We start from the raw sequence: 14,440 nt of genomic DNA, 5'->3' as shown, positions 1-14,440 counted from the left end.
TTGCAGATAGTGTGAAAATGTCCAGTATATAGAATTAAAACACCCATTTGAAAAGACTTTAGCACCAATTACCCCCAGTAATCACACGATGTCCATCTTTCCTCACCCAATCCAAAGGGTGGCAAGATCAGAATTGTGATTTGCATATCAAGGAGTTTCTTTTATTTTTACTGCATAGGATTGATACCGGCAGTCTCCGGGGGCCTGGAGAGGGTGGGGTGGAGGGGCCTCCGGAACTAAGCCGCATATTTATTTCAGCTCCGGAGACCCCAAATTCAATCCTATGTAATAAAAATAAAATTGCAGCCAGTTTCATTACCTTAGTGGCTAACCGCTACGGTAATGAAGGGGATAAATAGCAGACACTGCTTTGTTGTTGGTACAGGGGGTGGCTGAAAGTGGTAGTTGCCCCAGGATGGGTGTTTAGACCTTGCCCTGGGGCAACTACCACCTTCACCCACCCCCTGTACCTAACAACACCTCACTGGAATGGGTAAAAGTGCTATTAGCCAAAGATGGCTAATAGCGCTTTTCCCAATTCAAAAAAACATTACAGTGTAATACAATAAAAACAATCAATACAACCCCCCCCCCCCCCATCCCCAATACACACTGTAATGCGGAAAAATCCCATTATCCTATTAAAAATATAACATTAGCCAGCCAGCATAAAGTAAATTAAAGTTTGACTTACCCCTGCCAGGATGAAGGTCGTCCTTTTCTTTCTCCCCATCCACAACATCCTGCGTGGGCAGCATCATTACAATAAAAAAAACTAACTACTGACAACTAACTCCTTTATCACCTTAGCGGTTAGTAACCGTTATAGTAATTAAGGCTTAATCCCCCTCCCCCTACCCACCCGGGAGGCCTAACCACCCTCCCCAGGACACCTACCCTCACCCCCTCTACCCATTGCCATTGTGGCAATCCATGCCACAATCAATCAATGGGCAAGCTAAAAAAAATTGTGCCACAAAGAAAAATTACATTGAAATAAAAAGAAAAACAAGCATTTGACAATAAAGTCATTGATTGTCACAGTGGCAAACCATGCCCCCAATATGGGCATGGATTGCCACAATGACAATGAATGGGCAACATAAAAAAAAAAAAAGTGTATATCTATAAAGCAGTTATGGTGCATGTATAATGTGTATTCAAACGTGTATGTTATGTGTTTGTATTGTGTATACTTTTAACGTGTGTATGGGGAGTGTATCTTATGTGTATCGGTGTGTACACGGTGCATGTATATATTGTGCATGACTATATTTTTGTGTGTGCCCTTGCTGCCTGATTACTCAGCCAGTCGACTTGGGCTTGCCCCCGGCCCAAAATTTTCCAGACAGTCCCTGCCCCCAGTGACCCTCCTGTTCCTGACATACAGATGTAGCAATACTTACAATTCCCACGACCGCGCAAAACCAAGTGCAATTCCCCGGCACTGCATTGCATGGCTCAGCCCCGTAACCATGGCTCAGCTGGCGGCAAAATGGTGTTTTTTTCCGACTGCTGTTGTACTTTGCAGTAACGATAGGTGGCGCTAGTGCTTCTTTAACCTAAACTCAATGCAGATTATTCCGAGGCTATTGCTACAGTAATGAACGTTTTGCATGAACAATATTCACCAGCAGCCAGGAATACTTGTCCTTTGGATACAATATCTCCATTGGAGTCAGCCTCAGCCAATCTCCGGCTGACATTAACACTTTTTATTGGTGACCTTGCAGCCATTTTTTTGTAGTTTTATTTTGGTGTCCATAACCAGCCCCAAAAACTACAAATTTCCCAGGGACTGTGGGATTGCTAGAAGTTGGAGGAGCATGGATTGCTGATCCACCTACAGTAGAAAGAAGAGCTAGATATTAAATCCCCTGACTTCAAGCACACAATTTAGTCTGTTCCCTTCCAGCCTGTTACTCTCACTCTCTATCCTTGGGCAAAGCATTTCATCAACCTGTTTCTCAGCTTACCAGCCTGTAATTGGTTGATTATAATAGAATTGTTCTATCGTCTCAGGCACAGAAGAGTGCCAGATATGTGCTGCCAGGATTCCACCCAGAGGTGGCTGCATGACTGTGTCTGTGAAAGTATAATGTAAAAGCACTTTGTAAATGGAAAATGCCCTGTAAACAATGTTATGGATACTCTTGGTATCCGTTACAGAGCTCTATCCTGGATTTCCCGTTACCTCTGCCATCCTACTTTCAGTGTCTCGTTTGCTAATACCTACTCATCTGTCGATCTCTCTGTGGGTGTACCTCAGGGGTCTGTGCTTGGACCTCTCCTTGGTGACCTTGTCAGATCTCTTAAAATATCATCTATTTATTTACTTATAAAATATTTTACCAATATGTAATACATTGAGTTACCTCACGTTTTCAAGTATGTCCTGGGCACAGAGTTATGATGATAAATACATGGTTACATTAAATGAATAGGGTTACACATTATGTAGCACCAGAACACCCCCCCCCCCCCCCCCCGACGGGAGATCTGGTATCCACAGGGTGTGCTCTGGTACTGTTTAGCTCACCTGTAGTCTTCAGGAGGTCTGATGGCTCCACTTGATGTATATGGGAACAGCAACAGGGCAGGGTTTCTTCTGGTGCAGCGCCTCCATCCTATGAGGGTCCTAGCAGTGACAGGATTGGTCCCCACAGGCACATACTTCCCCCCCCCCCCCCCCAGTAAAAGGCTCACACCAGCTGCTGTATAACTGGGTATTTATTGATGGTACTCAGTCATCCTCCACAGTCCCTGGAGCAGGCCCAAGAGGCTTGAGGCCCCAAGAGTCCCTTCTTAGCTCCCTCACCCCCTAATGGGGCAAGGGGAATCACTCCCACTCCACTGAGGGAGGGAAGACACACACAGCCACAATTTGGTGGTGTCAGCTTTTATACCCGGGGGAGGGGCTTGTAACCCTGCCCCATAACAGGGCAGGTCCAGGTACTGACAGGCATCACACCATCTGCATATGACCAAGTCAGTACCCTCCCCAGGTATGACACTCCAAACTGACGGTAGGCCTGCCCCTAGATATGACAACATTGTAGCAATCCAGGCTGCAACTGCAGGCTAGGCCCTATGCAGGAGTTTAACCCCCAAACTGCCTGTTCCTATCAGGACTTAAAGTATTGAGGCCCGTGGAAAGGCTATAGCCAGGGGCACTAGGCTACATTATATATAAAGACATTGCATGAACAGTTAAAGATAATATTGATGACACACAATTTACCTTTCAACCTCCGACATTACACCTGGGTGACCATATTTTTCACGGGACAAAACCACGTCGACCGGGCATGTGCGAATTGCGCATGTGTGGCCGTTTTTTTAAACTTTCATAACCTGTGTTTACAATTAGGCTTTATATATATTTCTTACCCATCTGTATATAGGAGCTTTTGAAGAAGGGATTCGGATTGCACACTTACTGCACATTTGAATTATGTTGCTATAAAGAGACATCAAAACAGCCTACTAATATATATATATATATATATATATATATTATATATATATATATATTTTAGATATACATATCAGAGGGTACCAATAACAGCTCCAAAACCCTGTTGTGTTATTTTGTTTCTATATGCAAGTATCATATATGTAAGAATTCTAGTTTTCGGATTTAACTCAGGAGTGGGCAATTCTAGTCCTCAGGGGCCACCAACAGTTCAGATTTTCAGTATATCCCTGCTTCAGCACAGGTGTTTTCGACTGGGCCACTGATTGATCAACCTGTGCTGATACAGGGATATCCTGAAAACCTGACCTGTTGGTAGCCCTTGAGGACTGGAGATGTCCACCCCTGTATTAACTGAACACCACTGGCTGATCATCTTACACTTCCGGGTAAAGCCGATAAGCAAAAATGTAAATACGGCATCATGTCCTATTGGGTACCACCTTTAGTAGCCGCACAGTCAAAGGTAGGAGACAAAAGCCACATAAGGAGAGAATGGAAACCCCCACAAGTGCACAGATAAACAATATATTCAAAGGGAGGTTAATTTGTTCCCCCATTGTTAACACTGATAAACACTGAATATATATATATATATCAAATGGAAATATTACTGTATGCTGATTTGCATTTCTTAGACAGATCTGCAACCCCGCCTTTCACCATTATCACCCAGCACTTCCACTGCACCAAGGGATTCTGGGAAATGACATGCAAATGAGCACACAGTGCCACCTTTTGTCTCAAGCTCACATTACATGACCAACCCTTAAGCCAATGCGTGCTGCTTTAAACACAGCTTTTAAACATAGGCTGGGATGAGATGAGGGTTTACTGGCTTTGCATCTCATCCCAGCCAATGTTTAAACATGAACTTTCCCTTAGGGGGCGGCCCCAGTCCCTTCTACGTCGCACGCATCGGCGTGCGCTGTGCGCTCAGTACCGCCCCCCCAGTCAGGCCGGTCCCAGTTAGTACCCTGTTACGCACCTTTCCCCAGCGGTGCGCGACAGGTTTTCAGGCAGGCAAGGAAATCTATACTCACAGTTTGCGACGGAGTTCAGCCAATGAGGGCGAACCAGCCGCATGAGGTCATGGCCACGCCCCTGCAAACCCACCGCCACGCCCCCTCCTGTCGCAAACGCACCCTCTCTACCCCAGACCGCAGATCGCGGTGCAGCGCTGTGCCACAGTGCTGACTGGGGACTCACCCTTAGGCTGGGGCCATGGTACAACAGAGCGATCAGTGTTCGCGTCCATGCGCACGCGCGCGTTGCGCAAGAAATCAGTTAAGACTGATTTTTTGGCGCGACAGGCCGGTCATGTGAGCGGTTCGCCCAATGAGGGCGAACCAGCTCCGCGACGCCCTGCTGCACGGCCCCAGGCACTCCCCCCATGGCCCACCCACCATGGCCAGGTAAGCACCCGCTCACTGACCAGCCTTCGTGCTGGCGAAGGCACCATGGCCCGGGCGCGTCCCCGCTGGTGCTGAGCGTGCTGTGCGCTCGCTGCTTTTTCTTCTTGTATTCGTTATGTAGACGTCCCCGCTCACGCGGCGCGCTCTCATGCGCGGGCACGCTCGCTCCCACAAGCTTGGCGCTTGAGAAGACAAAAAAAATGTGACTTTGAAGGCACTGAACATGCCCCCAATGCCCCCCACTCCTGCCCCCCCACGCCCCCCACTCCTGCCCCCCCCCGCCCCCCACTCCTGCCCCCCCCACTCCTGCCCCCCCCACTCCTGCCCCCCACGCCTCCCACTCCTGCCCCCCCCCACGCCCCCCACTCCTGCCCCCCCCGCCTCCCACTCCTGCCCCCCCCCACTCCTGCCCCCCCCGCCTCCCACTCCTGCCCCCCCCCACGCCCCCCCCCTCCTGCCCCCCCCCTCCTGCCCCCCCACGCCCCCCCCCTCCTGCCCCCCCCCTCCTGCCCCCCCACGCCCCCCCCCACCCTCCTGTCCCCCCACCCTCCTGCCCCCCCCACGCCCCCCACTCCTGCCCCCCCCACGCCCCCCACTCCTGCCCCCCCCCCCACGCCCCCCACTCCTGCCCCCCCCCACCACTCCTGCCCCCCCCCCCCACTCCTGCAAGAAGGGGTTAAGTAAGTGACATCACCATAAAGAACCAGACCAACCAGCCAGCCGCCTGGACTGTACCATTGCACCAGAAGAGGGGGGAGGGTGCCACTTAGACGCCCACTCTTAGACCTAGAAACCCTCAGACGCTGTTCCCCTTGTTGCTGCCGAACAGTGACAGCGGGATAGTGCAATGCTTGCGGGGGGGAGCTCACGGGTAGCAGCTTTCCTCTGCCCGGCAGTATCCTCAGCACTGTAGCACCCCTCCGCCGCCGCGGTGGTGAGGCTCACGGCTGGCAGAGCTTTGCGGTGGTGTCAGCGCCCCAGGCGGATCCCGATTGTGCAAAGTCGTGACAGGCGATCCCCCTCAGGTACAGCGCGCTGCTGGTAGGCTCCGGGAAGCCCCTGCATGCGAGGTGCACAGAGGAGCAGCGGGATACCGCGGTGTCCGGGGCTGAGCAGGTGGGTGTATCAGGGCAGGCGCCCTGCCAGCAACTCATTGCAAAAGCCCACCCATTGCAAAAGCCCACTCATTGCAAAAGCCCACTCATTGCAAAGCAACTCACTGGACCACCCATGGGTGGGGGTCAGGCGCTGCATCCGCTTCTGATAGAGATAGGGTCCCAGCAGAAGGGTGGAGGACTCCCCTCATCTCCATTGTCAGCTTCACTAGATCACTGCTGGGCCTTTAAGGGGTTAAATATCCCTACTCGACAATGGATGAAGCTGATTGAGTTGTATTCCTGGCTGAGCTGAGAGGTTTAGTCACTGGCAGTAAGGCAAACAGATGTCTCTGCGTTATAGTGGTGGAAGGGTTTATCCATCTCCATTGATATATAAGATCACTGTATTGGTAGGATCTTTGTAATTGGGGTGGTTATGCCTAACTTCCTTGTTCCCCATTAATAACAGGGTTATCCTAGATGACGTGCTCACCTGAACAAGGGTCTGTTTATGAAATCCTATGTGTGACCATCAGTAGATATGTCACGGTGCATCGGGATAAAGAACATTTGCAGTATGAGCACATTCAAATGTCTCATACAGGTCCCCCAAATCTGACCTACCCCGTAATCGCACAGCATACAGTGCTTCCAGGATGCCAGTCCGCAACGCTCTGTATGCTGTGCCATTATAAGGCCGGTTCCGGGATATGTCTGACATACAATATGTGAGTTCTTTGTCAAGACTGTATTCTGTGCAGTGAAGGGTTTTTATCATTTTCCTTACTCGCCATAACGTGTTAGTGTATATGTACTGTGCGTTAGGCCAATTGTTTCTTCATTGCACTGTGCATTGTTGATTCTTTTTATTAATTTAAATATAGTATACACTTGACTAGAAGACAATCCAAAGATACAGTAAAGACCTAGAAGTATATATTAGGCGGTGAACGTATCCTGAGTGTCATCACTCCGTGATACTAATTTGTTTCCTGGTATTAGGACAGGTGTTTACCCTGAGTCACAATTGTGTGTCTGTTTGCTCATGATTTGTGGATATAGGCCCATATTTACTAAGCAGTCTTGTGCTATGACACCTTAGGCTGCGGCCAGGCAGGGAGCGAGCGCGCTGGCGATTGTGTGCGCGGTGATGTCATGCGCTCTGCTGGGTGATTTGTGGCCAGCCAGTTGTGCGGGGGGGGGCGTGTTGGGGGGCACGGCCATGATGTCACGAGGCTGGTTCGCCCTCATTGGGCGAACCGGTGACGTGCCAGCGAACAACATAATCAAATTTGCTTGCCTCTGCAAGCAGCTAAGCGCCGTGCTTGCTCACGCTGACCACACACATTGCAGCAATGTGTTTCATCGCGGCCAGCGCGCGCCCGCTCAGCATCAGCCTGCATGAGGCCTTACAGGCCATTGGTCTGCAAAGTTTCTTCCGACGCCGGAAAGTTTATTATGTCAGAATACTGCTTGCTAAATAATATGTCCCTAAATCCACTAATCTGGCGAAAAGTGCAGATATTATTTACTTATTTTTAGCAAAAACGCCAAACGTTTGTCAATAATTAAGTCAGTGTGCATTGCAAATTCCAACACCAGTGGCAGACCTGTCTCAGACATGCAAATGTACCACTAGTGGTATTTTTATTTACTAAACTCCAAAACAAGTGAATCGCGTCGGGTCACATGGTTGTTTGTTTATACTACCATTTTATAAAATTCCGGTGAAAATTCGCCGTAATCTTGCCAAACAATGCTGCGCTTCAACCTATTTTTGCTTCCTGAGCAATGTGAAAATGTAGCAATACCGTGATATTTAAGAGAAAAGCAGGACAACTTCTGCAAAGCAAATGAGAAGATATTCTCACAGCTCTATTCAAAGGTAAACATTTGGCTGCAAAGTCAGCATGGCACTGCAGGTGTTTGGTTACCACAGGGATGGGGAAAAAAATCATGATTGGGCATGCTGTTACCGGTCCTGGCAGGGACTGACGCTGCACTCAGCCCTGCGACGCTTACGCTGGCGTGCGGGGAGGTAGATCGTAGAGTTAGGCCACGTCCATGGTTACAGTGTCAGCGGCTTGTTCAAAACGCAGCCTGTCCTTAGAGCGCACGACTGTGCGTGCGATGAGAGGCGCCGGCCCTCGCGATGCGCGAGGAAACTAATAAATGTGTTTCTGTCACGCGGGGTCATGTGAGTGGCTCGCCCAATGAGCCAAGCCTCCGACACGCCCCCCCGTCATGTCTACCAAAAGGGCACAAATCGCTCCAGCTAGAGGCGTGTTTGAAGCCATGCGCACTATCACACGTGGCCTACGGCAGAGCTCTGGGGCTCTGCCACCCCAACTCTCTCCACTCTAACAGTATGTCCGGGGGGGGGAGAGGATGGTGGTGAAAGGGAGGAGTTTGTGTCTGTGTCTTGTGTATCAGTGGGTTACCACCAGACAACCTCATATCCCACAAAGTGTAATATTGCGGAAGGGCCGTGCATTGTTTTTAGAATCTTGTTTACAATTAAATCATGAGCTCACCGATGTAAACTAGGAGTGGATTCTTCGTGTATTGATCAAGCAGAACAGGGATGTTCTGACAGCTGAGTTATGGGTCTCCATTGACATACCGATGTGTCCAGACTTACTATTTTCAGTGCCGCGCAAATTAAGGGTAAATCCCCGGCATTTATTTAGATTTTGCATCCTGGCAGCCACTGCTGAGCCACGGCTGCAAAAACTGAGTTTAGCGGCGGGCTGTAATACTCCGCAGTAACAATAAGCGGTGCTAATGTGCGTCTCTAATCTAAATGCAACCCAACACCCCTCCCCCCCTTATTGCCATTCATTTCATGATATCCCATTCGTCGCGGCGCACAAAGTGTTCACGCGGCTGTGATCTCGCACCTTGTCACGGCACTGACAGCAGTAAGACAGGACACATCTGTAAGTACGTCATTACTGTACAGACTGTATCCTCTCTCTGGTTCACTACCGTAACCCGTATCTTTGGATTTTTGAAAACAGCGGGGTGAAGGCTGACTTTCCGCACAATGGGTAATGAGTGACCCGTAAGAGTGAGATACTGGACCTTAATGGGACATTTCCTTCCTTTTAGTTCTTTAACTGTATTTTTAGAAACCAGTATTAAGATTAAGCTTCAACTTTAAAACATGTATTGTTTCTGGATTCGTTGTCTACTCCCCAATCGCCCAACGTAGCGGCTGTGAAACGGTCATACAAGGCGATGGGTCTTCTTAATGAGATCACTGGCCGCGTGCAAAACGGCGGCACTGATGACTGGTGCAAAATATATATTTTTTTGGATGTATTTGCATAATTATAGCTGACCGCTTCAACCATTAAAATGTGCAAGTTTGGCTGTAGAAGGTGTTGAACTCCTTGCCTACTTTGGTGTGTGAGGCCACTGGTATTTACTAGCCTGGTCTGTGTTGCTGGAACATACTGTAGTTTATATGAGCATGTGTATTGATCTTGGCATTCAAACCTTAAAAATAGACTTTTACCTATAATATACGATCCAAATGTTACCATGTGCGCTATGTAAATAAAGATATACATGCACGTGAGGCTGTAAACGACTTGGAAATCCCCTTGTTGGACTTTAAATCATTCATGAGATGTGTGTTAGAGATTGGTTGGTTCAATTACATCATTATTTAAGAATTTATGTACTTGTAACAAGAACTGTGTGATTTTAAAAGTCACTACTGCAAGATATCATGGTATATGCTGAAAATGCTAAATCTAGGGGAATTCAAAAAGATTACTAAATGTTTTAAATCTCAATAGTTTTACCGCTTCTTTGACAAACACAATTAAAATAATATCTATTCTTTCAGGTTGCCTCTGACAGTGTAAGCTGTCAGTAACTGAATTGGTAATTAAGGAGTATGTTTGCTTATTGCAGTGTTTTTCAACCAGGGTTCCTAGGTACCTTTTGGGTTCCCCCAGGCATCAAAGGATTCCCTGTAATTTTCAGGTCATTTGAAAATTGTACCAAATACACAAGAATTTACAATGCTTCTGATCTCAGGCGCGCTATTAGAGAGGGTTGGGGTTCCTTACAATGCATCTGATCTCAGACGCGCTATTAGAGAGGGTTGGGGTTCCTTACAATGCATCTGATCTCAGACGCGCTATTAGAGCGGGTTGGGGTTCCTTACAATGCATCTGATCTCAGACGCGCTATTAGAGCGGGTTGGGGTTCCTTACAATGCATCTGATCTCAGACGTGCTATTAGAGAGGGTTGGGGTTCCTTACAATGCATCTGATCTCAGACGCGCTATTAGGCTGAGTCCATGGTGTGGGAGACCGTGCGGAGGCGTCCGCATGGAGCACGATCAGATTGCCCTAAGTCAGGGGGCGCAAACGTTTTTTCCCCCCCTCACCGGCGTCATGATGTCACGTTGCCATAGCAACGTGACGTCACATGGCCGCGTTGCCATGGCGACACGTGTGGAGCCAAGGTAAGTAAAGGTTTACAGAGGCCCTGCAGCTCTCCGGCCCTTAATTTAAGTGCCTTCAGGAAGCGTGCGGGGCCTCTGTAAACCGCGTGCCCCCCCGCAGGCAATCTCGCTCACCCCCTGGGGGTCGCTCCCTACAGTTTGCGCACCGCTGCCTTAAGGCATTGATCGCACCTATAGACCACGTGGGCGGAGGCAGGAGGGGGCGCGGGTTGCGCAAGAAATCAGTTGAAACTGATTTCTTGACGCGACACGCAGTTCACTTGAGTGGTTCGCCCAATGAGGGCGAACCAGCTCCGTGACGCCCCCTAGGAATGCCCCCCACGGCCCGTCCACCATGGACAGGGAAAGCACCCGCTTCACGTGGGTGACTTCACAGCCTCCACACGCCTCGTGCAGGCGAAGGCATCATGGCCCGGGCCATAGAGAGGGTTGGGGGTTCCTCAGAATTTCGCAATAGAATTATGATTGTAAACCACTCAATGGTGATTCTGTGCGAGAACACTCAATTGAATGGGCCATAAGGGGTCTTATGGGATGTGAGAGCTTTGTCAATATGGGCCAATTCTTTAACATTGCACTCATATCTCTTCATATAGATCTCAAAGGTATGATCCTGCCTAGGTTGTTTCCCCCCCCCCCTTTTCTTAGATTTGGGAAGCAGGGCTCCCCAGAGCTGAAATTAACGCGGGTGAGCTCCGGAGACCCCCTGCTTACCGAGATATTTCCTTCTGAAGGTGCTCTTGGTTGCAGCCCTGGCAGGCTGAACAATATGGAAGCTTAAACCTCCCACTGATTGGGAGCCAATAGGAAGCCTCAACGTCATTTGTTTCGGTGGGATTTAAACCTCCCATGAAGAACCAGCAGCACCTACGGAGGTCTGTATCTCAGAAATGAGGGGGTCCCCGGAGCTGAAACAAACGCGGTTCAGCTCCTGAGTCCCCCTGCTTCCCACCAAGGAGGAAACATATCCTTCTTTTAACATGGAATGCGGCTTTAGGTCCATCTTTAGATGGCAGTGATCCGGTTGTGCTGCTTTGTAGCAGATTGTGTACCTCCTGCGTTTGCTGGCTGATCATCATGTCGCTTGCTTGTTAGCTGGATTGTCGAGCTGGGAAATGTGTACACAGAAGGCAGGAATGCCGCCCCATAACATGCTTGAGAGGAAGATGCGGCTTTCTGTAAATATTTGATTTCCAGTCCGCCTTTGTTTGAACTTCATGCAAGCAGCAGCTGGAGAATACGGGCGTGATGATAAAGAGCACTGCTTGCTGTGGGCTAATATCACTTCTTTTTTGGTATTTGAGTGTTAGTTGATTACAGACTCGTATTTTACATTTGGCTGTTAATGTTTGGGGGGTGGGGGGTTCTCTCACTCATGAACTCACAAAATGCTATTTTTTCGGGCAGCTGATACTGTTGGCGTTTTATTTGGGTATTAAGAAAAACTCGTTTGATCTGCGTACTATTTTCTTGTTTGAATATGTGACTTTCAATTCTGCATCACACACGTGTTGCTATTAAGACCCATTCATTTAATCGACTTAGAATGATTTGGGGATTTAAGCCCCGCAGTACTATGGAACGTCCTGGAGCGATGCCTAAATCCCGTTTTTTTTATATGTATTTTTGGTAATTTAACACTTTTGATTATAGGTCCATATAACTGCATTTATGGCAAAAAAAAATCACGGACTACCCCTCGCCTCCCAGCCTACTGTAATTGTAAATTTCATGAATGTACTTTTGAACCTTATAAATGATCACAGGAACCCTATACAATCAATGTTTCTCAAATTGCTCTCCCTGAACCACTGGTTACTGAAAACTTAAATTATAGCACCTAAACCCTTTAAATATTTACAGCTGTGCATTTTCTGTCACTTCAAAAGGCTTATTTTAGACGCATGTCCAGTATTTTTAAAATGTGTAATAATACATTTATATTGCTCTTTTCTCTGTGGGACTCAGTGTTTCAGTTATAAAAAAAACAAACCTCTCACATTTAAAGCTATAAAAGAAACGAAACGCAAGATACAGTATATAAATCTATAGGATAAACAGAATACAGAGTAGAATTATGCCGTAAGTATTAAATGCCAGACAGGTTGTGGTTCATTGATCTAATACCTGGGTAAACAGGTAGGACTTGAGTCTGTAAGGATTTCCTGGGAGGGGGCCTCTTGGACTGTATGAGGCAAAGAGTTCTGGAGAGTGGGAGCAGCTGTGGGCGGCAAAGGAAGTCAAGGAGAGTCTGGGAACTGTTAGGAGAGACTCACCCTGCGGATGGAAATGACCAAGTGGAAGTGTAGGGGAGCAGGAGCTCTTTCGGATAGGTGGGACCCTGATTTTGATAAAGGGCTTTGAATGTCAACCAGTCACTCTTAAATCAGATTCACAGTCTTACAGGCAGCCAGTGCACAGAATGGAGAACAGGTGTCATGTGGCAAGAACGGGACTGGTGATGGGTCTAGTAGAGTTGTGTCATCTGCATAGCAATGATAACCCAGGTCATGTCGTCTGATAATGTCAGCCAGTGGTAGCATTTATACTGCAAACAACATGGGCGATAAGATAGAGCCCATTGGCACTGGTGCAAATAAGTATACTCCTGAAGATACCCTCTGTGACCTGCCAATGAGAGTGGGAAATACATATGCTAATATATAGTTGTATGGTGGTCCTCCAGATGATGAAGTTGTCTATTATTTTGAAAAATCTCGAGAAACCCTGCTATAGATAACACCACATACATTACGAACATCTACAACACACACCATAACTGCAGTGGGGATATACAAATGATGGATTCAAAGTGTCTGTTTTAGTGTTTAAAAAAACAAAAAACATGTGAATCAGTTATTTAACTTATAGCAGTAAGAAAACCAATAACCTAAAATAGTCCATCCTATGGAAAATCGGTAAGCTTCTATGAGGCGCTATTGTTTTTTTTTTGTCCGCAAAACAGTTGCAATCATGTGTAAGAAGCATAATAGAGCATGTAGTTTATCTCTTTAATCATATTGTAACTTTTTTTTTGTGGGAGACTGACGGTATGGGGAAATATGGCTGCTGTTAATAAAGGTTAAGGCCTCGTTCAGGGTGCCAGAGGCAGGAGTTGGAGGGCGGGCGTTCGCATGTGCGAGCGGCAGTCTGCTCGGCGATGTGTGTTCATCCTCCCCGGCAGACTTTTTCAGGAGTTGAGGAGGCAGGGAGGGGGCGGGACTACAGACCTGAGGTTAGGGATCCAAGTTGCTGTCTTGAAATTATTCTCAAGAATGATTTCATTGGCTGCCGAGGTCCCAGTGACGCTGCTGCAGCTTCAAAAAACAACCTGGCGTCAACTCTGTACTTCGGAGACAGGGCAGCTGCTACCCTGACAACCACAATTCACTTTAAATACATTGTTTCGGACGTCCGCCCGCACGTAGCCATGCCCTCCCTCTGAAGCCAGCACCCTGAACGAGGCCTAAGTCTGCCATTACCCCTACCTGTCAGTAATACATTGGTATTGTATTATATGTTATGTGTATATGTATGTCTTTGCTTGGTTCCAGCACCTCTGGAATCGGGTTAATATGTTTGCAGTAGAATTGTTGCAAATGTTATGTTGCAGTTCTACCCACCAATCAGGGCCTGGAAATGTAGGCAGCTCCTGGCCCTGAGTGTTGCAATATTATGTTTTAAGTGTATAAAAAGGTGGGAGGGAGACCCCTAGCAGACAGAGCCTGCGGAGAGTTACAGAGGTGTTGCTGTGACAGGGAGAAACTGCAGTGTCCGCTCCAGTGCTGGTCTCAGGCCTGAAAACCAGTCCTGTAGGCACTGGGCAAAGAAAGAGAACAGGGGAAATCTCTACAAGTAGGTCCCTGCGACTAGTTAGGCAGGGTATTTCCCAGTTGGGTATGTGTGATGTTTGTGTCTTTTTGTATCGTTGTGGATATATTTCCAATAAATTAATTTTATAAACTCTCG

The 14,440-nt window shown here is 47.9% G+C and overlaps 1 protein-coding gene across 7 annotated transcripts in view; it reads left to right on the top strand.

Annotated features, from left to right (window-relative positions):
- The first annotated feature begins 5,667 nt into the window (after window positions 1-5,667).
- DOP1B (DOP1 leucine zipper like protein B) overlaps window positions 5,668-14,440 on the top strand; it is a 120,073-nt gene continuing 111,300 nt past the window's right edge. For 3 of the 7 annotated variants that reach the window (XM_075593794.1, XM_075593795.1, XM_075593789.1), the window contains exon 1: window positions 5,669-6,006. The gene's annotated coding sequence lies outside the window, so the exon portion shown is untranslated. Of the gene's footprint in view, window positions 6,007-6,295; window positions 6,319-14,210; window positions 14,327-14,440 lie in introns of those variants that run through there. The other 4 variants (XM_075593796.1, XM_075593790.1, XM_075593792.1 and 1 more) reach the window with 4 other exon arrangements.

The sequence above is a fragment of the Ascaphus truei genome, chromosome 3 (genome assembly GCF_040206685.1).
Source record: "Ascaphus truei isolate aAscTru1 chromosome 3, aAscTru1.hap1, whole genome shotgun sequence".
NCBI classification, from domain to species: domain Eukaryota; kingdom Metazoa; phylum Chordata; class Amphibia; order Anura; family Ascaphidae; genus Ascaphus; species Ascaphus truei.
The sequence above is the reverse complement of the archived record's forward strand: the minus strand, read 5'-3'. Positions and strand labels throughout refer to the sequence as shown.